The sequence below is a fragment of the Marmota monax genome, unplaced genomic scaffold (assembly GCF_021218885.2).
Source record: "Marmota monax isolate L192 unplaced genomic scaffold, Marmota_monax_Labrador192_F-V1.1 WCK01_AAM20220418_F8-fsc00066, whole genome shotgun sequence".
Classification (NCBI taxonomy): domain Eukaryota; kingdom Metazoa; phylum Chordata; class Mammalia; order Rodentia; family Sciuridae; genus Marmota; species Marmota monax.
The window spans coordinates 9,458,667-9,484,896 of NW_026692805.1; the positions used below are offsets into that span (position 1 = coordinate 9,458,667).

A 26,230-nucleotide genomic window follows, 5' to 3' on the forward strand; every position below is an offset into this window, starting at 1 on the left:
TTTTCCCAAGATATCTGCCTACTTGAGCCAACTCCCCCCCACATCCTAGTAGTTTTGTTACCATGGAGAACCTTGAATAATCCTGAATAACACTATAGATTTAGTTTTAAAGAATGTTATAGAGAAACAGAATCTTGAGGATGAGTTTTATGAATGGATTATAGGATTTCTAGAATCAGTTCTCTAATATAATTAGTTTTAAAAGCATTAATGATTATTTATAGTAGTAATGGAGAACAGTGTGGTTCATAGAATGATGTGGCAATAAAGACACCTAAAATATCTCTTTTGAATACTTCTCATCAAATAATTATAAGAGGCAAGGCTCTAGGTGACCATGTACCTTATACCTTGGAATATTTTTGTCAAACTAGTGTGTATAATAAGACCAAATGATTATTTGAAATTGTATTGGATAGAGTAGATAGAGAAAATGATTCACTCAGGGATTTGAATTCCCAGCTTGAGCATGACATTAATTGTGTGAAAATATTTATGTCTGTTCTCAGGAAAACCCTTGTCTCCTGTAGCCAGGTAGATGAGATTGCTGAAAATCAGACCAATTAATATGAGTAGTTAAAATACTATGAAAATTGAATGACCAATCTTGCAGGGCATCTGTGATTAAATGAAAACACTGGTTGGAAGGAAATGGAATTCTAAAATCAGAATTGGGACAAATGAAAGAATCTTTCTGAAGCTGAAGACATTGAATACTGAAATAAATATTCTTTGCCAATAGAAGTAGCTTTCCAACCTCATCTCAGAATATAACTTCTGTTTTGCCTTTAAAAAATCTAAATTTCTTCCCTGAGGTTCTTGCTTTGCCATACTCTACTGATTATCTTTTGGAACCACCTCCATCAGACTTTTCACTTCTAGATCTATAAATACTGAAATCCAGTTGGACTCCATAAATAAGGAATAACATATGACTTCTGAAAGGGCATGATAAACTCCTAAAGAGTCACACTTTGTTGTTGTTGTTTTTTTCCAATGTGTATGGAGAACAATCTGAGAAGTGTGCAGAAATGAATATTTAAGAGGGTGGAACAGTGGTAGAAAAAAAATAAAGCTGAATCAGACTGAGTTTACTGATATGAATCCATTAATAAGAGATTCTAGAATAAATGTAGCTACTAAGAAATCTTATAAAGGGCTCTAATTATTTAATTAGTTGAAGCATGGATACAATTTTGCTGTTTAAATGAAGTTGAAATACTAGAATTGCCTCCGTATACTCTAAAAAGAGATTCCAAAGCCTAGAGAGACTTGAAGATTATAGTGTTTCTGTTATTTAAAGTATACTTATCCAAACTGTAATGGTACAGGGGAAATACATTTCACTGTAACTAGGGAAATAAATTTGCCTGGAGAATCCCAGTACCCCTGAATAGCTCTGTTATTAGAGCAAAAGGCCAGAACTTACAATGGCAAATTTTCCCATTAAATTGGAAAACCTAAACAAATTAAATAGGGTTAATTGGATCTTGGGGTGGCAGAGACTAAGTGGTGGCCCCCAACAAACAAACATAGGGTAAGTGTGGTCACTATAGTGGATGGCACAGTCAAATCAGCTATCAGAATAATGTGACTGGCAGAGACAGATGCCATTGGATAATATTTTATGGTGTTCCTAGAAATGAAATAAAGGAAAATCTACTGGATTCTAATTTAATCTGCATAAATAGAAGAAATTTAGGTCAATTGAACAAAATTGATAAATCATGATAAGGGTCATGGTTCTTTAATCAGTTTTGAGACTTGAGCGAGTTTATGCACTTTAAGTGGAAAATGAGAGCCTAAGTCTTCTTGAGGAATGACCCCGATATCTTGGCAAATGTTCTTATTGTTTGACTGGAATGGTGACTCAGCAGCAGAGTGCTTATCTGGCATGCATGAGGCACTGGGTTCGATCCTCAGCACCACATAAAAACAAAACAAAAAGGCATTCTGTCCACCTACAACTACCAAATGTTAACAAAGAGTGTTTTAAAAAAGTTCTTATTGTTAATATTTCTTTCAGCCTTCCTCAATGGGAACTACAGTCTTTATTTTTTTAATACCTTTACTTTATTTATTTTTATGTGGTATGGACAATTGAACCCAGTGCCTTGCACATGCTAGGCGAGCGCCCTACCGCTGAGCCACAACCCAGCTCAGAGACCTACTGTCTGTATCAGGGTACCTGTGCATTAGGGAAAAGAAAATACTCAGACATTCAGAGACTACTGGATGCAGGTTCTGACCTGACATTAACTCCTTGAATGGTACATTATTCTGAGTGGGGGCTAATGGTGTTCAGGCAAAGAAATATAATTTTAGCTCAGATACAACTCACAATAGGTTCACTGGGTTTTCAAACCCACCTTTCTTTCTTTCTTTCTTTCTTTCTTTCTTTCTTTCTTTCTTTCTTTCTTTCTTTTTTTGGCCTCAATTTTAATTGGAAAAGGTTTATTCAGCAACTGGCAGAATCACTACATTGGTTTCCTGACTAAGGAAGTGAGGGATATGATGGCGAAAAAAGCTAAATGGAAGTCATTAGAATTGTCATTACCTGCAAAAATAGTAAACCAAAAGTAATACCACATTTATAGAGTGATAACACAGATTAGTGACACAGGTTAGGACTTGGTGGATGCAGGGTGTTGAACACCTAAGTAATTAGCCTACTTACCCTGTATAGAAAAGAGGTAGATTTTGGAGACAATGACAGTATATTATTGTAAAGTGAAACAGGCAGTGACTACAGATGTAGCTGCTGTACAGGTGAAGTTACACTGTTTGAGCTAATTGACATATCCCTTGGTGACTGGTATGCAGCTATGGACCTGGCATATCCATTTATCTCAATCATTGTTATAAAGTCCAACAGAAGTAGTTTGCTTCTTACTTTCATCCTCCTAGGTCAATGGGACAACTCTCTAGCCCTATGTCATCATTTAGTTTACAAGGATCTAAATTATCTTTCCTTTTGACCAGATATAACACAGTTCTATTGCACTGATAATATTATATTTATTGGATCTAGGGAGCAAAAAATGATAACTACTAGACTTAACAGAAAAAGATTTATGTATTTCTGTTCCTCAGTCAATTGCTCACAGGAAACTCTCCACATTAGGCCACATGCACAGAGTGAGAGAGAGAAATTAATGACCCTACAATCAGTTGATTGAAAAGAAGACAGAAATTCAGGAGCTTTTTTCTGTGGTGAAATTTATAAGGGTCTAGTGTATATTGCGATAACCATTTCTACATTGAAAGAATCTGTTATATCTAGCCCCTCCTAAACTAAAAGAGTGGCACAATGCCTAGTGTGTCTCTTTAGATTTTAGAAAAAAACAGCCTCTTTATTTTGATGTGCTACTCTGGCCCTGTTAGTGAGTAACTCAGAAACTTGTAGTTTTGAGCACAGTGCAGAAAAATAGAAAACTCTACAATGGGTACTGACTGCTGTGCAAACTACTCTGCCACTTGGTCTACATGATTCAGCTAATTCAAGGGTGCTAAAAGTATCACTGGCAAATAGAGATGTTGTTTCAATTCTTTGGGGTTTCTATAGATGGATCACAGTTCAAAATCTTCAGAATTTACAGTAATACATTGTCATATTCTATAGTCAGTCTCCTTTAGAGAAATAGCTTTTCAAAGACACTTGATTAAAAACTCAATAAAAAGGATGCCTGGGAAAGAAGAATGTAGATAGAGCTCTCTGAACAGGCAAAAAACATGAAGGTATTTGTGTCCCATAGGAATGCTCATTAGAGGAGTGTTTAAAAATTAAGTGGATAAGATGACCCCTTTTGTGGTTACCAGTCAGTTTCTTTCCCAAGGGCACTTGTGTCACCATGTGATAGGCTTATCAACAAAGAGGGCATGGTGGCAGGGATGGAGGTTATGCAAGGGTTCAGCAGTGTAAACTTCAGTTCACCAAGGACAGCCTAGCTAAAGCAACTGCTGAGTGATCTGTCAGTAGTTGAGACCGAAACGGAATCTCCAACATGACATCATTCCCCAGAGTGATCAGATCAGTCAGTTGCTTGATAGCAGGTCAATTACTTTTCACCTTAGAAAAAGCAATGGTTTGTTCTTACTTGAACATGCACTTTCTCTGGATATGGATTTGCCTTCTCTGGATGCTACCGTAATTTCAAAAGTACTACTCATGATTTTATAGAATTCTATAAATACCAACATGATATGCCATACATCAAAGATCTCACTTCACAGAAAATGAAATATGTTGGTGGCCCTTGCAGGTGGGACTCATCAGTTTTACCATGTCTCTCACCATCCTGGTGAGAAGCAGGTAGTTTCATAAAAGCGTGGGCACTATTCTTTCTAAAATATAAAAATGGTTCTTGTGATAATTATTTTCAATCTTAGGGAAAAAATAAGAAATTCAATGGAGATCATATTCATTGCTCATATGTATGTGATTACAGGGCTTTGGATCTGCATTGTAAGACCTCTCTGAAATAGGTATCTCATATGACAACCAATTAGGTGGTGCTTGCCAGATGGACACTATGTTAGTCCAATTTCTATTGCTAAAAGAAAATATCCAAAAATACATTATAAATTCTGGTGGCTAGAGGATACAAAAAACATGACACTGGTGTTCTGCCTGTGTCATAGTATGGCTGATGGCATCATGATGAGAATATCTGCAAAAAGAAGAGATCATATGATGAGACAGGAAGCTAGAAAGTGAGATAGTGGCCAGGATTCCTCTTTTATAACAAGAGAACTACTCACTCCACAAGACCAGTATTAATCTCTTCTGTAGGTGATGACCCCAATAACATAAGTACTTTCCACTTGGCCTCACCATTTAAAGCTTCCACCACCTCTTAATATTGCCAAGTTGGGTATCAAGCTCCCAGAACACTTGAGAAAAAAATGCATCCAAACCATAACAAACATTAATTTTATTGAGGGAATCTAATAATATACAATTTTTATTGATGTCCTGGGGATAAGTAATTTATTTTTAAGATCAGAAATTAGAAAAATTAGTCTCTTCTATATAGTTCATTTTCTCCACTCCTTCCCTTTGTCCCTCCCTCTTTCTTATCCTTGTTTCTTCTTCTTGTTTATGATTAACTGAAGTTTTCATGAAACTTCACTATTAAGTCTAGTAGAAGGGAAAAATAAAATATTTGCTAGCTCACATTATAAATCTAATCTGATTATAAATCTTAAACTATTTTTAGGTCATTTCTTATATTTACTTTTTTTTCAGATTTCCATCTACTACCTTTTTTCCTATTAAATAGATACATCATTCAAAAAGAAATTGTGTTCTCCATTTGGAAAAGGTTACTTGGTATAGAATTCTTGTTTCCTGGCTGAATGTTGACTATGGAGATGAGATTGGCAGACTGTTAAGTATAGATTGCCCTGCAAGTGTCCAGTGATAAAAATCTGTGATTTCCTTCTGAACTTTGTAATGGCAAGTAGCCAGTATTGACTCCATTGATGAGGCAGACTTCCTACAGGTTTTCTGATGTGGTGGTGGTGGTTGGTTGTTTGGGGGTTTTGTTTTATTCTATTTTTAAGTAGCCTGTGCTTGCCCCTCAGGTGAAAGAGTCCCTTCAGGAACCTCACACTGTAAAGTCACTGTGACACTATCATGGTGACTTTGACAAGATACTCAGTCTTATTTTTAAGTTTGCACTCTGAATGCATGGCCAAACTTCTAAGACCCACTTATGCCACAAAGGATCTGGTAGTGGCTTGGTAGAATCAAAATCCTGCTTCTCTTCTGCCTACACATTGTACACATTGTACACTTGATTTTACCTTAGTGTTATTGACCTCCCAGGATATTTTCTGGCAGGAGGACAGCTGCAAAAGATTACAGGCAATCTTTTCCCAGAGCACTGAACAGAAACTGGAGAAGAATTAGTTCTGCTCCTGCTATTACCCTTAGCTTATCTAACATATATTCCTTTTCTGGGACTTCAGACCAGTAATATATTACATGTTTTGATTTGCCTCCCTACTTTTATTCTTATATTCTCCTTTTAACTTAAAATTCTCTGAAGGAAATATTAATTAGCCTCAGACAGGATATTGGTAGAGAAAGATATGAGGCAAAATGATTTAAAATTATGTCAGATTTTGGTTTAAGCTATATTATTTTTTAGTAAAATATACAAAACCACTGTATTTTGCAAATATATCTATTAGTTATGGGTTGTCAGCATGTGTGTATATGTGTATGTGGGGTGGTGGTGATGATGATTTGCCTATTCTCTTTCAAAGACTGATGATGGAACTATAAGAGATCTATTTTTTAAAATAAGGAGGTATGTTAGAAAAAGGTTTCTAATTCCACCAGCATGTAATGAATTAAAATCAACAACTTTATGCATCTTATCCAGTAAATGGGTTTTCCCATGTAACTTTAACTCCAGGAGGCTAAATGCCAATGCCAATTGTTTGGACACTAATCCTAGGGAATTTCCTTTATTACTCACTTTGGTAATTGCATTTTCTTTTCTGCTGTGTTAGACCCATACAGCTTGAATACTCACTTTGTGAGAGTAATAGAATGTAACCAGTGTGATCAAAAGAGCACAGTTGGGTTAGCAATGTTACATGGTATTATGCATTTAATTATTATTTGTAAGTCAGGCCCAGACCATGAGCTTTGATTATTTTATTTATTCAATGGAAAGTCTATACCAAAAAATGTCATATTTAGCCTAATGTTTTATTCTTTAACCTAGGTTTAGGTATTTGAGAGTAGCCCTATTCTCACATCTTAAATTAAATGAATGAAAGCCATTCATTTCATAATTCATTGAGATGAATACTTGCTACAGGAGAAAGAAAGAACACATATTTGGGAACTATATACCAAAGCAGAAAATGAGACATTCACAGATGAATATGTGAGGAGGAGGGAAAGGAAGAAAAATGATAAGAATAGAGAAAATTCTTTCTGTAGACAGAAAGGGATTGGAAATTAAAACAAAAAAAAAATGGTTATAGAAGAAAAGATTTAAAGTTCAGTCCATGAATACATATTGTAAAACATAAGTAAGACTTTAGAATTTATGATTTTAAATTATTTTTACTACAAATATAATCATTTCAGATATACATCCCAGGCTCATATAGTAGGCAAGGAAAATATGCTTATATCCCTTAACAACTAACTCAAATTCAAAACAAAAGCCAAAAGTTTGGAGCCCATCAAAATCTAAGTACAAGATCAAATTCTTAACTAATTACGTGAGTCTAGTTTTAGTCTGTCTATTCTGAATTTAGACAAACCAAATAATATCTTGTAGTTTAATCTCTCCCAAACTGGGTGGAAAAAACTCCACCCAGATTAAAGTAAAGTAAATTACCTCTGTGAAGATATTAAGAACATATTAATAATTGGTGTTTTTTACTACTGTCATGGTATGTTTTTGTCTGTTTTTAATTGAAGATATGATTATCATAATATTTACCCAGGAGCATATATTATAATAAGTATTTTACTAAAACACATTCTCATTAGTCTTTTCAATAGTATTATGAGGGTCTAGGGATGTGGCTCTGTGGTAAAGTGCTTACCTAGTATGCATGAGGCCCTTGATTTGATCCCCAGCACCACCAAAAACCCAACTAACTCAACAATAACATGAAGTGGCTACTATTATTCCCACATTGTATCTGGAAATGCTATCGCTTCTCGGCCTTTTGGCTAAGATCAAGTGTAGTATCTGGAAATGCTCAAGTTTAGTTGGTTTGGGTAGAATTCCAAACACATATGCTGAGTGATGAATCAGCATTTGTTCTGAATGCAAAAAGAGCTCATTCTACTTTTTAAAAAAAATTTTTTTAGTTGTATATGGACTCAGTGCCTTTATTTGTTTTTTCATGTGGTGCTAGGATTGAATGAAGTGCCTCACACTTGTGAGGCAAGTGCTCTACCACTGAGCTACAGCTCCAGCCCCTCATTTTGCCTGTTAAACTTACTTTCTTATGTTATTTTCTCCATAGATAGGCAGTTCCAGTCAATAGAGAACTTACCATGGAAAAGATTTAAATTTTGTGAATTACATTAATGTGATGGCAATTTCAACTCATCTCCATGTTTTCAAATGAATCTTCCAAGGGTTTGAAAAGTTGTGATTTTTCTTTCACTATTCTATCCCAATGTCTATTGTTAAGATCTTCACTATTCTTCATTTAAATTTTTTGATTTTAAACTTTAGAACCAATGTATTGCTTTATCATAACCATATAAAGTAGGTTGATTTTTTTTGTGTGTGGGGGGAGATTGGGGTATTTAGAGATAAGAATAATATTAACATGTTAATTCTAAAAGAAATAGAACTAGTTTTCTCCATATAATTTTCCTGCCTTTCAGTTGTAGATCAAGGAAAATGGAAGTGCTTCCTTGATCTCTCTTTGTGTACATCAACTCTTTCTTACAACATCTGTAATAATTATTTACTTTACTCCATGGTAATCTTCCACATGTATCTCATTTATGACTTGAGATGATTTTCCAACATGAACTTGATTTACTCTGAGAAAATACAGATAGATGAGTGACATTAATCCTAGAAACATGCCTGACCTCAATTCATAAATCCTGTTTCATTTTAGTGAGAAATATAGCTGTTGATATTTGGGAATTTGGCCTAAGATCCTGACTTTTCACCCTATTTAATACTTCCAGATCAATAATTCTCAGTTCATTGCAAGAAAAGACCTTAAGAAACTGCACACATAAATAAGTGCCCAGGAATATCAGTGGGACAATAAAGCATGTTCAATATATACCTTCCAATATATACATAATTTGTCTTCAATTTAGATTTTTTATTTCATTCGTTTGTCTTGATAAACTACATTTTCAAAGATTTTCTCTTTCATCTAATTCTCTGCTAAAATTTTCTGTCTTGTAAATATGTCAACCTTTTTAAATTTATTACCACATTTATATTTATTTTAAAATTCTTGTTGTAATCCAAACATCTGAGTAATCTCTGAGTCTGCTTCTATTGACTATTTTTTTCTCTTTTGGAAGAAGATTTCACTATGTCACCCAGGCTGGCCTCAAACTTGAGCTCAGCTGGGCCTCAGCTTCCCATGTAACTGGGATTACAGGTGCATGCCATTACTCCCAGCTTCTATTGACTATTTTCCTTCTAAATACAAGGCTCAATTTCTTGCTTTATGAGTGTCTACCTTTCCCCCGTCAATGCTGAGCCTTGTTTGTAAAGATAATTAATGTTTACATTAGGAAAAGGAAAGCCAACTTTTTTTTTCTTTTTTCTGACCAACTAGTCCATGGGAGTCATCTGAAGCAATCCAATTGGTCATTAAGCTGACTCTAGGTTTTGTTGCAGTATTAATTATATTTCATTTTCTAGTTACATATAATATGTAGTCTGTATATCCACAAATCTCCACTGGCAACTTTAAGCTTTCCAGCCCATACATTGCCTTCCCAAACCATGGGAAAGTCCTGTTGTGTCACTGGTTTAGTGTGTGGGAGCCTTTGTGGGTTACCTTTTCTCTTTGGTTCTGCCCAAGGTTTCTTTTATTCATTTGTTTATTTGTTCTTATTAGTTATACATGACAACAGAATGCATTTCAGTTCATAGTTCACAAATGGAGCACAATTTTTCATTTCTCTGATTTGTACACAAAGTAGAGACGCATCATTCGTGTCTTCATACATGTACCTAGGGTAATGATGTCCATCTCATTCCACCATTCTTCCTATCCCCATTCCCCTACCCTTTTTCCCTATCCAAAGTTTCTCCATTTCTCACATTTACACCATCTCCCGGGCCCCCATTATGGATCAGCATCCACCTATCAGAGAAAACATTAGTCCTTTGGTTTTTTGGGATTGGCTTACTTTACTTAGCATGATATTCTCTAACTCCATCCATTTAGCTGCAAGTTTCATGATTTTATTCTCTTTAATGCTGAGCAACATTCCATTATTATGTACATACACCACAGTTTCTTTATTCATTCATCAATTGAAGAATATCTAGGTTGGTTATATTGTGAATTGTGTTGCTGTAAACACTGATGTGGTTGCATCACTGTAGTATGGTGTTTTTAAGTGTTTGGGGTATAAACCAAGAAGTGAGATAGCTGGGTCAAAAGATCCTTCCATTCCAATTTTTCTGAGGAATCTCCATACTGTTTCCATATTGGTTGTACCAATTTGCAGTCCCACCAGCAGTGTAAGAGTGTGTTTTTTCCCCCTGCAACCTCTCTAACATTTACTGTTGTTTGTATTCTTAATTGCTGCCATTCTGACTGGAATGAGATGAAATCCTAGAGTAGTTTTGATTTACATTTCTCTAATTGCTACAGATGTTAAACATTTTTTTCATATATTTGTTGATCAATTGTATACCTTCTTCTGAGAAGTTTCTTTCAGTTCCTGGACCCATTTATTGATTGGGTTATTTGTTTTTTTGATGTTAAGTTTTTTTGAGTTTTTTTATATACCCTGGAGATTAGTGCTCTATCTGATGTGCATGTGGTAAAAATTTGTTCCCATTCTGTAGACTCTCCTCACCTCACTGATTGTTTGTTTTGCTGAGAAGAACTTTTTAGTTTGAATCCATCCCATTTATTGATTCTTGATTTTATTTCTTGTGCTTTAGGAGTCTTGTTAAAAGATGGGGCCTAATCCAATATGATGAAGATTTGGGCCTACTTTTTCTTCCATTAGATGCAGGGTCTCCGCTTTAATTCCTAGGTCCTTGATTTACTTTCAGTTGAGTTTTGTGCATGGTGAAAGATAGGGGTTTAATTTCATTTTTTTAACACATGGATTTCCAGTTTTCTCAGCACCATTTGAAGAAGCTAATTTTTCTACAATATATGTTTTTGGTGCCTTTGTCTAGTATGAGAAAACCGTATTTACATGGGTTTGTGTCTATGCCCTGTTTTCTGTATTGTTGGTCTACAATTCTATTTTGGTGCCAGTACCATGCTGTTTTTGTTATTATTGCTTTGTAATATTATAGATTAAGTTCTGGTATTGTGATGCCACCTACTTCAATCTTCTTGCTAAGGATTGCTGTGGCTATTCTGGGTCTCTTGTTTTTCCACATGAATTTCATAATTGCTTTTTCTATTTCTGTGAGGAATGTCATTATGATTTTGATTGGAATTGCATTAAATCTGTATAATGCTTTTGGTAGTATGGTCATTTTGACAATATTAATTCTGCCTATCCAAGAACAAGAGAGATTTGTTCATATTCTAAGGTCTTCTTTAATTCCTTCCTTTAGCCTTCTGTAGTTTTCATTGTAGAGACCTTTCACTTTTGTTAATTTGAATCCCAAGTATATCATATTTTTTGGGGGGGAGGGGCTATTGTAAATGGTTTAGTTTTCTAATTTCTCTTTCAGAGGATTCATCACTGAGTTACAGAAATGCATTTGATTTATGGGTGTTGATTTTATAACCTGCTACTTTGCTAAATCATTTATTCATTCTAGAAGCTTTCTGGTGAGATTTTTTTATATCCTTTAAGTAAAGAATCATGTCATAGACAAATAGTGATAGTTTGAGTTCTTCTTTTTTTATTTGTATCCTTTTAATTTCTTTTGTATATCTAATTACTCTGGCTAGTGTTTCAAGAACTATGTTGAATAGAAGTGGTGAAAGAAGTCATCGCTGTCTTCTTCCAGTTTTTAGAGGGAATGCTTTCAATTTTTCTCCATTTAGCATGATGTTGGCCTTGGGTTTAGCATAGGTAAACTTTTACAATGTTGAGATATGTTTCTATTATCCCTCGTTTTTCTAGTGTTTTAAACATGAATGAATGCACATATTTAATGCAATTCCAATCAAAATCATAATGACATTCCTCACAGAAATAGAAAAAGCAATTATGAAATTCATGTGGAAAAACAAGAGACCCAGAATAGCCACAGCAATCCTTAGCAAGAAGATTGAAGTAGGTGGCATCACAATACCAGAACTTAATCTATAATATTACACTATTTTGTATTTTATTTAGAGATAGGATCTTGCCAATTTGCTTAGCACCTTGCTTTTGCTGAAGGTTGGCTTTGAACTCCTGCAGAGATCCTCCTGCATCATACTCCCAAAATGTTAGGATTACAGGCATGAGCCACTAAACCTGGATTATTGTGCATTTTTTTAAAGAGAGAGAGAGAGAGAGAGAGAGAGAGAGAGAGAGAGAGAGAGAATTTTTTAATATTTATTTTTTAGTTTTCAGTGGACCAAACATCTTTATTTATTTTTTTTAATGTGGTGCTGAGGATCAAACCCAGCACCTCGTGCATGCCAGGCAAGCGCACTACCACTTGAGCCATATCCCCAGCCCCAATTGTGCATTTTTAATATAGATTTGTCCTAAAACTAATTGGTATGTCTGTCTCCCTCAATAATGATAGTTAGATGTTAAAACTAATTCTAATGACTTGCAACATAATTTAACTTACTGATGTTTTCCTGGATTTTAATCTCACTATATTTTTATATGCTTCTCAACATTTATCATTACTGTCATTATTTTTTATACTATTGATGCTATTAGAGCACATGTTTCTAAATTTTTATCCTTTCAATTGGGGTTTGTGATTTCTTTAATCCAAAATATCTTTTGTTACCAGCTCCTTTCATGAGGGACTTGTTGAAATTCCACCCACTCCCTATATTGCCTTATTCTTCAATAATGTTTAAGGGAGCTTAAAAGTCAAATTTGATAACATTATTTTCAGATTTTTAAATGATATTTTCCCCTTTCTTCTCTCTATTGCAGCAATTGAGAAGTTGATTATCAGTATTATTATTTCTTAGTTGATTGTTTGACTTTCTGATTCTTTAAATTTTTGTCCTTTGGTCTTCTACAGTTGCAAATATTATAAAAATTTCTCTTATATTTCTTTATTTTAATCACTTATAGTATTAATCTGATAATTCTGTTATATGAATATTTTAGGATCTAATAAAAAAATTTGTGAGAATGTGAACCCACATTCGATGAATTTTCTCTGGGCATATTGTTTGAAACCTGTTCAGGGTTTCATAGTGACATTGCATTCGCCTTGTTTAGTGATGCAAGTTTTTTGTTTCTTCTCAACCAGAGCCAAGGATCAGGTGGGTAAACCTTCTTGTCATGTCATTTGTCTATGGTTTGGAATTTCATAGGTTCCCCATCCACAACATTTATTGTCTTTTCACCATTTTTTTCTCCAGAGATTTCAATACTAATGTACCACTTCTAAAATTTTTAAGCCCTACTCTGGTTACAAGGACTAGCTTCCTTCCCAGGGGAACTTCAAGTATTGGTTCATTTTTATTCCAATGAGTTGATGGTTATGGTTATGTCATCAGCCACATTGTCAGAAACGAGAGTGTTTTAGTTTACTTTAACTTCTAATTCTGTTGTGCTATCAATTTAATTTTTATCAGTTTGTTTATTACTCAGTATGCTGTCTTGCAATTTTGAAAGCTTCTTAATTAAATAATTTGGAAAAAAAATAAACTTTTTCCTTACTTAGAACAGTAAATTTTTCTAAGTAATACATTTTTTTCACACTTTAGAAAGGAAAACAAAAACAAAACCAGGGTCATAGACATTGGGTTTGACAGAAGTTATATAAATATGCATTTAGTTAATATAATATGGACCTCAACAATCTGCATATTTTATTACTTAGTAAATTTTACCACTTTCTACATATTTGTAATTTTACTTTTGTAACTTTTTAAGTTGGAAAATACAAAATGTTTGATTCTGTTCAGATTTTTATATTTTTAATTAACATGTAATAGTTATAATAATTATAATAATAATTAATGTAATAATTTATGGGTAAAGTGTGATATTTCAATATATATGCAATGTGAATTGATAAAATCATGATAATTAAATTCTCATTTTCTTATCATTTCTTTGAAAACTTCAAACTCCTTTTTCCTAGTTCTTCATAAACTCTATAATAGATTACTATGAACTACAGTCATCATCATTCTGTGATTCAGAACTCTGTCTTCATGTTATTTATTGTGCTTTGGTATCCATTATCGAATCTCCTTCTACCACCCTTCCATGTCTTTTACTAGCCTCTACTAATTATTCTACTTCAGTTGACATAAAGAGAGAGAATGTGTGGAATTCGTTTTTCTGTGTATGGTCTATCTGACTTAGTGTACTTCAAATGACAGAATTTCACTCTATTTTTATGCCAGAATTTTACACACCTCCCTCCCTGCCCCTCCATATATATATATATATACCAGAAATAGAACCCAGGGGCACTTCAACACAGAGCCACATCCTCAGCCTTTTTATATTTTATTTAGAGACAGGGTCTCACTCAGTTGCTTAGGGCCTTGCTAAGTTGCTGAAGTTGGCTTTGAAACCACGTTCTTTCTGCCTCAGCCTTCTGAGCTGCTTGAGGTGCACCAAGGCGCCTGGCTCAGGATAATATTTTATTGCTTATGTGTATTCCACACTTTCTTTTATACTCATCTATTGATAGACACCTAAGTTGATTCTGTGGTTTGTCTTTTTGAATAGTGCTGCAATAAATATGGACCTGCAGATATCTCTGTATGCTCTTCATTTCCTTTGGCTATGTACTCAGAAATTGAATATCTGAATCATCATATATCTAGTGTTAGATTTTGAGGAAACTTCATACTGTTTTCAATAATGACTGTACTAATTTATTTTTCCAAGAACAGTAAGGGCTACCCCCATTTTAATGGCACCCTTGCCGGAATTTATTATTTTTTTGCATTTTTGATAATCACCATGCTGACTTGTTTGAGATCTTATCTCATTTTGATTTTGATTGGCATTACCCTGATGATATGATGTTGGCATTATCTTTATAAATTTACAGACTTTTTGGCCATTTGTATTATTTAATTTGAGAAATGTCTATTTGGATTATCTGCTTGTTTATAATTGTATTATTTGAGGCTTTGAATTCCTCATTAATTTTGAATATTAATTCTCTGTCAGCTGAGTAGTTTCCAATTATTTTGCCTCAACATGTTGTTTCTTTACTCTATAATAGTTTCTTATAGACTCTTTCTTTTGCTGTACAGAAGCTTCTAAATAGATGTAATCTATTTGTCAAAGTTTTTTTGTTTTTCTTTTTGGTTTTTCTTTTTGGTACTTCATATTGTACTGAGGTCCTCACACGTGCTAGGTAAGCACTCTACCACTGGAATTTTTAACTGATGTATTTCATTTTTTAAAATGATGCTAGAGATTATTTGCTCCTAAATTTATTAGTAATATTGAAACATATTTTCATGTTATTATAATAAATGAGTTTGTCTCCAGAGACACTATTATGTCTACGATATTTAGTCTATGTATATAATTTAGGGGAGGAGTTTAGGTATGTAGTTAATTGCTTTAATTTCTTTATATGTTTCTTCAATCTCAATGCCATTAAGTTTTGATTATTTGTGGAAATTTTAATCCTTCCAATTCAGGACCTTTCATAACCTCAAGTCAAAATCTATACAGTTGGTGCAGGAATGTGTGTTTAACAAAATAATGAAAAAAATTGTAGATGATTTTGATAAACCATTGTGCTAACTAGTTTGAATGACTTTTAAACGTGTATTTGTGCATTTATATAAGTATAATCAATATTAGTATGAGGTTTCTCTATTCCCAGAGTTCTATCTCTTTGTGTAGGTTGCAATATTCATTCTGATAATGAATTCTTTAAATTCTTTATTCTACACTCCTCTCCTCTGGGTTTTGATCATCACTATGGAGTTTTTGTTTAGATATATTTTATTTTACAATTCTAGTTTTAGGCACTCATTTAATTCTTAATTTAAAGACATTGCCTGGGGAAAAAATCATACCTGGAATTGTTAAAGCTAACTGCATTTAACAATTTTTAATGAAGAAGGAAGGGGGAAAACGATTTAGAAATGAAGCAGGGCTAATCTCAAAAGTAGTACTTCTAGTTTGGCATTGTCAAACATTTCTTCATTGTATTAATTGAAATGACCTCAAATAAATAGAGCCAATGACTCTTGGATTATGGAATGAAGAAATCCTTTAATTTAAATAAATAGTAAGTTAACTCCAGTAAATTGACTTTATGTTCATAATGAACTAATAAAATCCACTGCTGAATTGTGTTGAGACAGCTTTTATTTCATTATCATAGCAAATAATCCAAATTAAAATTTTGCAGTGAGGTTTGCCTGTGTATGTCTGTATATTATTCTAGAAGAATAATTAAAATCACTTGCATTCAGCAAAACAATTAAAAGCTTCTATTATTTTATTAATATGGGATAATGTTCAAAACACAAAGATAAGTCTGAGAAATTTGTAGCAGGGGAAACAAATAGCTGAATAATATTCAGCAACCTACCAAGTCCTAGTAGTTTATCATAGGCTATGACTGGCACAAAGGATTACTAGAGATGTTGTCCCTTAAGGTCTCATTAGGTTTTCTATGCTGGGAGATAGAACTCAGTGCACATAATTATCCATTGTATATTAATATGCTCTGTTTTGAATATTGCTTTTGTTCAATTTAATTATGCCTGAAAAATGAGAAGTGTTATTTTATCTGTGTTATCAAGTGATCATCAGCCAAGAAATGCCAATATTTTGAAAGAATTGAAAAGCTGGGTAAAATTAGAGTTGCAGGAACATCTGATCTTTTGATTTCACAGTTTTTTGTAACCATCCTCACTTCTTCCCTTTTTTTCTCTAAGATCCCCTTGAGTGAGTAATCTATGTGTTTTGAACATTTGTTGAGAGTTGGAAATTGCAGTATGTGGCAATTTTGTGATGCTCTATTAATGGGGGGGGGAGAGAGAGAGAGAGAGAGAGAGAGAGAGAGAGAATGAATTTCTGTATAAATGCTGTTGTTCAATGCACTGAAACCCTCATTGTTACTAACTCCTGAATGAGTAATATTTAAAATATATATTTTACTAAATATATGTCTTTGAAAAGATATAGCATGATATATATATATATATATATATATATATATATATATATATATATATATATATATATATAATATCCTGTGGATGTGAGGGCAAATGCAGCAGAAAACAGTGAAATATTCTAGAATATTAAGGCAAACAATGAATGGAATTTTTGAAAATGTAACTGAGGATTTTTTCTGCTTTGGTGTGTTCTAGCTAAGTTTCTCAGCACCTTCTTTTTCAAATAATGTAAGCTACAAAACAAAACAAACTATAAAATTGACAAGCCTTGACCTGTTCACTGTTAGCAAATTCAGTTGACACCTATAATCTATCTGTAATCCAACATATGTACAATGATCTTAGACTCTATCAAAACATCTTGGTATTACTACTCATTTAGGCTACATTTTAAATGTTATTGAGCAGAACAATGGATCTGTGAAACAGGAAGAACATGAAAGATATGTTAGAGTAGGAATAATGCAGTAGTTATATGTGCTTAACTTTTAAGATTCCTAAATTAAACTTGAATATTCTTACTATCAGAATATATAAAATCAGTTTTGATCTAGTAATAGTCACCTGAGGAAAAAAAATCTGGTAGATTTTATATGACTTATTTTTTTTCTTCTTACTCTTCCATTATTCTAAGTGCTAAGCAATAAAGCAATGTGAAAGGATGTGTCATAATCAGCATATTTGCTCATTATTCCCCTTTTTGTCAAACAAAGATTATAAATGGCTGACCAAAAAAAGTTTTAAAATATTCAAGAGAAGCTAGAATTTCTAAAAACAAGATAGAAAAAAGTTAAAGTCATTACCAAAGATTCAAATGAAAAAAATAGGTCATAAATTCTTATTTACTAGCTATAACTACGCTATAAAATCATTGCATTCATCCATTCATTTACCTTGTTTAAAAATATCAATATTATTGAAGAATTTTTATGGATCTGTTACCACTAACCCAAGAGAGGCAAAGGTGATGGAAGTAAAGTTCTTACATGCCATCAGTTTATATTCTAGCCGTGATGTAAATCTGCAAGTCATTTCTTATTCATAAAGCCTGTGTCAGATTTTATCTCTGGAGTACTAAACATATTAGGAGTGATTCAAGAAGCTGAATTTGATAAACAGATCAGGGCTTTGAAATACAGAGCTTTAATTGTCTAGATGTCTTTGAAAAGATATGGCATGTTCTTGAATGTCCTCAGTGATAACATAGTTGGTTTTGTTCATCATTATTTTAGTGACTTATAGTCTTCATAATTAGATTAGGTTTCAGACTAAGAGAATACATAATTTTAAACCAGAAAAAAATACAAACAAAAGAAAACATCTCCTTTGTAACATATAAAAACGTTCCCATTTTTGTACCCAGCTACTCTTGTTGTCATCACATATTGTTGCTTTGGGGACCATCCAAAAATCTTATCTCTTACTCCAACCTTCAAATACATTGTGAACATTTTGATTTTTCTATCAATACAATAAATAAACTCTTTTCCTTCCTACTATGATTTCAACACTTATTTTGAATTGAATTCTGTTCCATTGTATAGTCAGAGACAATTTCTTTGGAAGCTCTTTTTTTTTTCTTTTTTAATAAACTATTGCTGCAATAGACATATAGGAAAAGTCTAATATCCAAGGCCCTTGTCACCTGAAGCAAAACCCCAGTATAGCATATGATCATCTACTTGGTTACAAATGGAGCTTTATGGAATCTATTTGCACATTAATTATTTTAGAGAGAGAGAGAAAGAAGTGAGTGAGAGAGAGAGAGAGAGAGAGAGAGAGAGAAAGAGAGAGAGAGAATTTTTTAATATTTATTTTTCAGTTTTCGGTGGACACAACATCTTTATTTTGTTTTTATGTGGTGCTGAGGATCGAACCCAGAGCCCCGCTCATGCCAGGCAAGCGCATTACTGCTTGAGCCACATCCCCAGTCCCTGCACATTATTTTTGATTGTATATATGTTGTCCAATGAATGATTCAAAATATATCAATAAAATCCTTTAATTTGTAGTCATTTGTAATTTTTGATTGGTCTACAATATTAATTACCCCAATTTGGCCAAGTTCCTATATAGAGAGCTACATATGCAGGAATAGCTAGAAAATATTCTTTGAGAACCAATAAGCAAAACTAAGAATAATATGTAAGTACCTATATAACTATTAAAAATATAAATATTTAAAAATGTAAATGCCTTTCTTAGTTTGTGTGCTATACAAAAATAAGTAGTGGGCTAGTTTTCATGGATGGTAGTTTACTGACCCCTGATAAAGATTCTTACAGCATGAACTACTTCTTTTTCATACACTTGTCATAGTTATATGCACATTTTTTAGGGGGAGGGAGGCCATACCAGGGGTTGAACCCAAAGGTGCTTAACCACTGAGCCATATCCCCAGCACTTTTTTTTTCTTTAGGTAGAGTCTCGCTGAGTTGCTTAGGGCCTCACAAAATTGCTGAGGCTGGCTTGGAACTCACAATCCTCTTGCCTCAGCCTCCTGAGCCACTGGGAGGGATTACAGGTGTGCACCACTGCACCTGGCACATGCACATTTTATTAATAACTTTCTTTCTTTACAAGCTTCAGCCTCTATGAACTAAGAAATTTTATCTGACTTTAATATTTGACACAAGTGTTCAATTTATAGTAATTGGGTTAAATTCTTGAAGAAAAGGGCAAGGCTTATTCATTTGGTTTGTTTGTCCCTAATGTTCTTAAAAAGATTTGCTCATAAGCCAAGAAAGTTTTTTTTTTTTTTTGTAAAGAATGAAAACTTTGCCAACCCTATAGGATATAAGCCAATGTGCTGAAACATCTTTGTATTATAATTCTAAGAGAGGGTGAGACTGGGTTAAAGTGTATATGAAATAAGATTCTGATACAGTGTTTCCTCTATGCAGAAAGTGGAAACATTGAACACCAAATTCAATTCAAATGCTGTTCATAGATTTATGTTGACTTCATTTATTTTTCTTGTAGTTGTCAAGTTAATGGCTTTCAAGATATATATATATATATATATATATATATATATATATATATATATATATATATATATATATATATGTTTAAACTGACAATTCTGACAATTGTATCCAACCTCCATAAAACCCTAACCACATGGACAAAAAAGATATTTCATGTCTGTTTCTTAGGAATCCTTACGGCTATAACCTGTAGAGGAATTGCAAGACACTATATTTCCAAGCCAAGAGAACTTAGTATCACCAAGGAGCACTTGGTTACTGACATTATCTAATTAAGGGTGGAACACTTGAAGGCATTCTAATATATTGATGGACAGATATAAATTTGTATTTTAAATCATTTCTTTTTAATTGTTTCCTTTCTTCTTCTTAGTTCTTCTTTTCCTTGATTTCTTCTATCTTTACCCCTTGTTTTTGTTTTCCTTCTTTCCTCATTCTTCTAACTGCCCATTTCATATGCTGCAAAGAGAAGAGAGATACATATTCTCTTAGGCATCCAGGAGATTCATTAATCAGCAATTCAGGTAAAAGCAAAGTTTGTGTTTCTCTGATTTTCATCGTGATTTATGAACAGTTGACTCAGATACCACTGAAAATGAATAATTTGGCGAACTGGCATGTGCATCATCTCATTGGAAAGCATAATTAATCTCCACATGTTATTTGGATTACCCAAATGTAGCACAAAGTCTCTTTGGGCTAAATATTTTTGGGTTATTTCTGACTGTTATTTATACATTCATTTATTTACTTATTCATTCATTCATTCATTAAATTCCAGTCCTGTCCCAAGACATTGAAGGGTCATTTCTTAACTCCATAGTGACACCAACAACTTTCATTCATTCATTCTTTCTTTCTTCCTTTTTTTTTGTTTTTTGTTTTATGGTTAAGCAAGATTGATTCTATTGTGAACTTTAAAATATGAAGACTATTGTTGCAAGTCAACCAAAACCAAAGTTTGAGGTCATGTTTAGTTCCTCTAGTATGCCAGAGAATGTGGTAGCCAAGGATATTTCTAATACAGGTAATTAAAAGAATGAATTTAAAATGACAAAATCCCTTGAGAATTCTTGTAAATTAGTCTCAATTTCAACGCAGTTGAAGAAACTGCATTATTAATGTTTCAAATATGTATTTAGTTCATATAGAAGATGATGCACCTTATTAGAATACATGTAATAATGAAAAAATAAATTAATAGTTCTGGAAAATTGAGTAGGAAAATTGTGAAGTTATAGTGGAGGATTAGCAAATTGGTTCAGTAGGACTTCGATAACATAAGTACCACAGATTATATGGCTTAAACAACAAAAACTTATTTTCTCATAATTCTGTAAACTGAGAATCCAAGATAAAAATGTTGGCAAGGTTTGTTACTTTTGAGACCTTTCTCCTTGGCTTATAAATGGTCATCTTCTCCATTTGTTCACAATATCTGTCCTAATCTCCTTTTATAATTACACCACACATGTTGATTAAGGACCACCCACATGACCTCATTTTTTTTTTCTCACTATCTCATTAAAGGCAGCATTTCCCAACACAGTCACATTCTGAAGTACTAGGGATTAGTACTTCCACACAATGGTTTTGAGGAGACAGCACTGACCCATTAAGAGTGCACAGGTAGATACATAGGACTGTCTACTGAGGTGCTACAAATCTGGCTTTCAACTTTCTAATAATTCAAGCATCATAAGAATGTAATAGATTTGAGAGATTTTAAATGATCACAAGATAGATACATTAGTTAAGGAAAGACATACTTCTTCCAATGGCATCTGATTTGGACTCAATAATGTAAATACAAATCAGATGCCACAAACAGGTAAAATTTGGGGGATGGAAGTGAAAGTATTTTCTAAGTTAAAGGAAGTAACAAGTATGCACAGATGAGAATACAGCTCATCAAAATTCACACCTCCTCTCATCAAGAAGCATTAACTATTTGTTAATTCCCTGAGTCAGTACTTGTCTTTATTACTTGATTAACTTGGGGGATAGAAGTGATTTTAGAAGAGGCCAAGGAAACCCAATAACATTAAGTTTGTATCAGGGATTCCTGTTTGATGTCTCTATATTGTCTAATACTTGCATCAGTTGCTGGGAACAGTTAATGTACCCCAGCAATGTGTCATTGAAAAACTTGTCTTTGAGAATTATTGAAAATCTATATAGATGTGCTATAAGCCTAAATAATATTTACACATGTTAATGAGAAACATCCATTCTTTACATCTCACAACAGTTATAGATGCAAAAGTCTGGAGTGTGGTAAATTAAGAGAAAACCATGTTTGTCATCACAAATAAAGGTTTCTACTGTTTTCTATTGCAAAGTTCTCTGTGCTTATGCACCTCCACAAAATAAAGCCAAATTATTGACATTTTAAAATTTATTTAAAGAATTTTTTTAAAAATGCTTAGAATATTTTTCTAAGTTCACATTCTAAAATTATCTTAATTTTCAAATCAGATCATATAAAGATCAATATAAAATGCTTTGAATCAACTGCTAAACAATTCAAGTTATAAATTTATTTTATGTATTGTTAATGCTAATGGCTATGAATAGTCACTATAAACACTGACAGTTTTTCACCTTAATGTGAAGAAAGTCAGAAACTATTTTCTCAAAGGTCACAGTGACCTAAAAAAAAAGAATCAAAAAATAAATCTGCATCTGCAGATATTTTCCTCTGGCTTAAAATCTACTAACTTCAATTCATTCATTGTTATACAATACATGTGTGCTGAAATTTGAAAGGAAGGAAGGAAGGAATGCTTTTTATCATGGTTATAGAAAAGCAGGAAGTAGTAAATCGTCCCAATCATACACAGAAGGGTCAACAATACAGTTAAAAACATGGGGTTGAGGATTAGCCTGTGCCAACACAGTTGTCTCACTACTTGTCTTTTTATTGATTTTACCTTGTTTGGCTGTCCTCCACTCTCCCACTGTTTCCCTGGCAACCAAAGCACAGCATCTTCTTTTGTAAGGCAAATTGTTCCTACTCTTGTATTGGAAGTAAGTCGAAGGTTATATGTAAATTCCTACCAATATTGAAATTAGAGGGAAGACACCTACATGTCTTCAGAATTATGATTATTCCTTTGACATGAAGGAATAATGAAGAATATATTATTAAGAAAGTAAAGCAATATGCTCATAAAGGATCAGATATAAAAACTGGCAACATGCTTGAAATTTCCAGGTGAAATTACAGGGTGATTCTTAAGATTTGTCTATTGAATTGCTATGATCTGAATGTGTCCTGTCCAAATTTATACATTAAACTCCTAACCTTCCAGGTGTTGGTTTCAGGAGGTGGGACTATTAGGAAGTGTTCAGGGATTCATGACCTTATATAAGAATCCCCACAGAGATCCTTCATCCCTTCTGCCATTTGAGGTAATAGAGAGAAGACTGCTATCTTTTAGGAAGCAGACCACTATCAGACACAGAATCTGCTGGTGCCTTAATCTTGGAATTTCCAGGCTCCAGAACAATAAGCAGTAATTTCTATTGTTTATAAGCCAGTTATTCTGTGGTATTTTTTAAGGCATCCCACCAGACTAAGGTAACTACTTTTATTTTATATATTTTATTATCAGAGACATTTTCTTGCATTTTTGAGAATATGCTAAGTGACCCATGAAATTCGCGATAGGTGATTATTTTAGCAAGTGTAGTGGCCATGAGACCAATGTTATGAGTTCCTTTTTATTGATCAATTGTTCTTCATTTATGTCCTAAAACCAAGGAATTATTTTTGAAGATTGAACCTATGGGTGGTTTATCACTGAGCCATATAATCAGACCTTTTTTACTTTCGTTTTTTGAAACAAAGTCTCACTAGGTTTCCCAGCCTGGCCTCAAATTTCTCAGCCTCAGCCTCCCAAATTGCTGGGATTATAGGCATGTGCCACCATATGCCTGGCTCGGGGACTTACTCTTTTAAAAGTCCCAGAAAAAAATTATGTTTTTATTTAAAATTTGTTTTTGCCAAAGAATGTGAAACTTCATAGAAAACATTCAAAACTGTTTGCATGAATCTGAAGTAAATTGGTTAACTGTAAATTTTAATTTATTTCTGAACTTTCTATAGCAGCAATGGCAAAAAACAAGAATCATAATGGGCTCTGCCATCTTCATTATTCAACAAAAAAGTAGATTTGGGAGAAAGAAGAAATCATTTCCAGGCCTTAAATTGTAAGCACTCATAACATTATTGTTTTATAAGGGACAGTGACTAACACAATGAGCATTGTTTGGGCCACTATGTTATGACTGCCACCATCTCCTTTTTTTTCTTTTTTTTTAAATTTGTTTTAAATAGTTATACATGATAGCAGAATGTATTTTGACTCACTGTACACAAAAGGAGCACAAATTTTCATTTCTCTGGTTGTACACTATGTAGAGTAGCACCACATATGTATTCACACATGTATCTAAAGTAAGGATGTTCATCTCATTCCACTATCTTTCCTACCCCCATGTCCTCTCCCATTCTCTCCCTCCCCTTTGCTAATCTAGGGCTCCTCTATTCTCCCCCGACCCCTGGTTATGGGTCAGCATCCACTTACCAGAGAGAACATTCAGCATTTGCTTTTTTGGGATTGTCTTACTTCACTTAGCATGATATTCTCCAGCTCCATCCATTTGCCTGAAAATGCCATAATTTTATTATCTTTTCATGCTGAGTAATATTCCATTGTGTATATGTAACCGCAATTTCTTTATCCATTCATCTACTGAAGGGCATCTAGGTTGCTTCCATAGTTTAACAATCGTGCTGCTATAAACATTGAAGTGGCTGTGTTACTATAGTATGTTGCAACTCCTTTTTTATGGCGTTTCTCCCTTAGTTCCAATCAAGAGGTGAAAGTTGCTATGTTTTTACTTGGTCTTTACCTGTTACTGTTCTTCGAGAAAGAAGCTGATCAAAATTACTTTGTGTTTTTTAACTTTGGTTCCTCAAGCAATAGAAGATAAAATTGAGGACAATCAATATTCAAGTTTTACACAATGTAAAGGAATTGGGTGTGATTTAAAGAAATCTAGCATGCTGAGAGATGTTAAGGCAGAGACAGCACTTTTGTGATGAAGGTACACAGTTCACGTCTTTTATCTCACCCCATTTCCTCTGTTCTTAGGGATTTAAACCTTCCTGTTAACTTGGCAGACCAGTAAATTCTCCCCTTAGTGTACAATAGATGTATTTGAGTTTCTGCCATCTGCAACTGAAAGCATCTTGGCTAATACATGTGCAAACATGCTTTATATATTTATAAATTATGTAGATGTTTTAATTGTTATTGTATTATTTACTTCTACTTCCTAAAAAGCTAGATACATCATATTTAGCTTGGCTAGGCTTCTTTTTAAAAATTGTACTGACTAGAATGAGAATTAGGCATGAGAAAGTTTGAACAAAATAAACAGAAGGGACACTTTCAAACTACATGTCCTATTTCTGGAGAGTGAATAATGTTGACCATGGAGCAATTAATATATCCCTAATCTGCAGTCAGGCACTGCTGTTTGGTTGCACATTTGTTTCGTCTATGAGGATAATCATAGAGTTTGAGTGTAGTGAGTCTCTACTAAATGCTGAATAAACACACAAATGAAACATCCATTAACTGCTCTTTACCTTCCGAGCCACAAAATTGGCATTGTTATACACTTTTGGTTAGATAGAATAACCATGTTTTGTCTTCATTTTGCATTGCCTCATGTGAAATTGCAATTTCTTTTTTTTTTCCTTTTCTCTTATTATTAATTAATTAATTTATTTATTTATTTTGGCATTGGGGATGTCAGGACACTTTACCATCAAGCTACATCTCTAGTCCATTTTTATATTTTATTTTGAGACAGGGTGTTACTAAGTTGCTTAGGGCCTCACTAATTTGCTGAGGCTGGCCTGAAACTTGCAATCCCCATGCCTCCTCCCACCAAACTGCTGGGATTATAGTCATGTACCACCACAACAGCCTGTGCAATTTCTTATGGCAGAGTTTTCATCAGCTTATTCATTTCTGTGACCAAAAGACCTGATAAGAACAATTAGAAGAGAAAAAGTTTACTTGGGGTTCACAGTTTCAGAGTTTTTAGTCTATAGAGAGCCAACTTCTTTGCTCTGCACCTAAGGTAAAGCAGAACATCACAGTTGAAGGAGAAAAATGGTTCAAGACATGGTTTCAAGGAAGCAGTGAAGGATAACTGGCTCACCAGGGACAAAATATAAATCC

At 33.6% G+C, this 26,230-nt stretch overlaps 1 pseudogene; it reads left to right on the forward strand.

Moving 5' to 3' along the window:
- The first annotated feature begins 7,688 nt into the window (after positions 1-7,688).
- LOC124095229 (U2 spliceosomal RNA) lies at positions 7,689-7,845 on the forward strand (annotated as a pseudogene).
- Positions 7,846-26,230: the final 18,385 nt, after the last annotated feature.